Below are 1,805 nucleotides of genomic sequence, written 5' to 3'. Positions count from 1 at the left end.
ATTGTCCCAACAGTTATGCACCTGTCCGGACTGGACATTTCTGTGTCTCTCTGCCTGGAAAGCCCTTTCTCTTCCCACTTGGTGAATTTCTCAGCATTCGCCAATTAATAGCTCAGGTATTACCTCCTCCCTGAAGGTAATACCTGGACCGCTAACCAATTTGTCATCATTGTTCCCACAGTGAGCTCCTTCTCCCCTCAGGGACTTTGCCCACCGGTTCTCTGCCTGGCAGGCTGTTCAAATGTCTGGTCTCTCTCATATTTGAATGTCTGACATTCTCACCTCATCTATTCTCTCTCATCCTTCAGCTCTCAACTCAAAGGTCTCCTTATCAGAGAGATCTTACTGCCCCCACAGTCTAAAGTTGTCACTGTCCACCCCTGCCCTGAGTCAATCTCGATAATTTTACTTTCCTGTTTTACTTTTTTCACAGCCTCTATCACTGTCTGAACCACTTTGTTCATGCATTTGTTTTCTTGTTTATTTCTGGCTCCCCTCTCCAGAACATCAGCTCACTGGGGCAGAGACTGTGTGTTCACTGCTGCACCCCAGGGGCCTGTACATAGTAGTGCTCACATACCAGGGTCTGCACATAGTAAAAGCTTACATACCAGGGCCTGCATAGTAGAAGCTTATATACTAGCACCTGCACATAGTAGGTGCTTACATACCAGGGCCTGCACATAGTAGGAGCTTACATACCAGAACTTCACACATAATAGGGACTCACATACCAAGGTCTGCACACAGTAGGGGGCTCAATGAGTCTTTGTGGCATAAATAAACCTGAAATTGGTCCTTTTTCCTGCATCCCCCTTTTTCTCCCCAAAGACTGGCCACTGTCCTGAGTAGTTTGCTGTTCCTGTCCCCACCCCCACCAGCTGCCTAAGATGTCGGGAGCTTACTACTGTCTTCTCTGCAACACCAAGGAGCTCAGAGTCTGCAGTGGGGAGTTAGCCTGACTCTTCCCTCCTCTGCCCCATGTACTTTTTTATTGCTCCTCTCTGGGCTCTTAACAACAGCCACATTTTGAGAGTTTGGAGAAGGGGCATTAAGGTCAGTCAAGTGGATAGATCACATTTTTTAAATGAGGCAAACACAGATTTACACAACAGTCTGTGACAAAAGGATCTTCAGGGGACAATATGGCAGGAAACAGCCATTTTTCCAAAGGGCGCCAATGCTGGGAGAGAAACAATGAGGTTTTTTTTTTAAGATTCTAATTATTCCCCAGAGCTGACGGCTGAACAGCCCGGAACTGCCGCCAGCTCAGAGCTCAAATTTTACCCGGAGGTTTCTATTCTTGGGTCTCCCAGGTAAGTCCTGAATTAGTTTCTTGTGGCACCAAAAATTCGATGGTTTAAAACAACAGAATTTTATTCTCACAGTCCTGGAGGCCAGAAGTCCACAATCAAGGTGTCAGCTGGACCATGTTCCCTGTGATTGCTCCGGGAAAGAATCCTTCCTTGTCTCTTCCACCTCCTGGTGACCCCAGGGGTTCCTTGGCTTGTGGCAGCACAACTCCTAATTCACCTTCGAGCTCACATGGCTTCTTATAAGGACGTCAGTCATTGATTTTTGGACCCATCTGAACAAATGACCAGTATCTCTTCATCTTAACTAAATACATCCGAAAAGATCCTATTTCCCAATCAGGTCACATTCTGAGGTTCCAAGTGTACAGAAATTTTGCGGGGACACTATTCAACCCAGTACAAGCATCTTTGCTCCCAAGGGTGACCTGGCTTTTCCAGTGCCTGTCCTCAGTTCCCTGCCTCCCTCCCTTCCCCACATATGACCTCAGA

This window comes from Elephas maximus, chromosome 3 (assembly GCF_024166365.1).
Source record: "Elephas maximus indicus isolate mEleMax1 chromosome 3, mEleMax1 primary haplotype, whole genome shotgun sequence".
NCBI lineage: Eukaryota > Metazoa > Chordata > Mammalia > Proboscidea > Elephantidae > Elephas > Elephas maximus.
The sequence above is the reverse complement of the archived record's forward strand: the minus strand, read 5'-3'. Positions refer to the sequence as shown.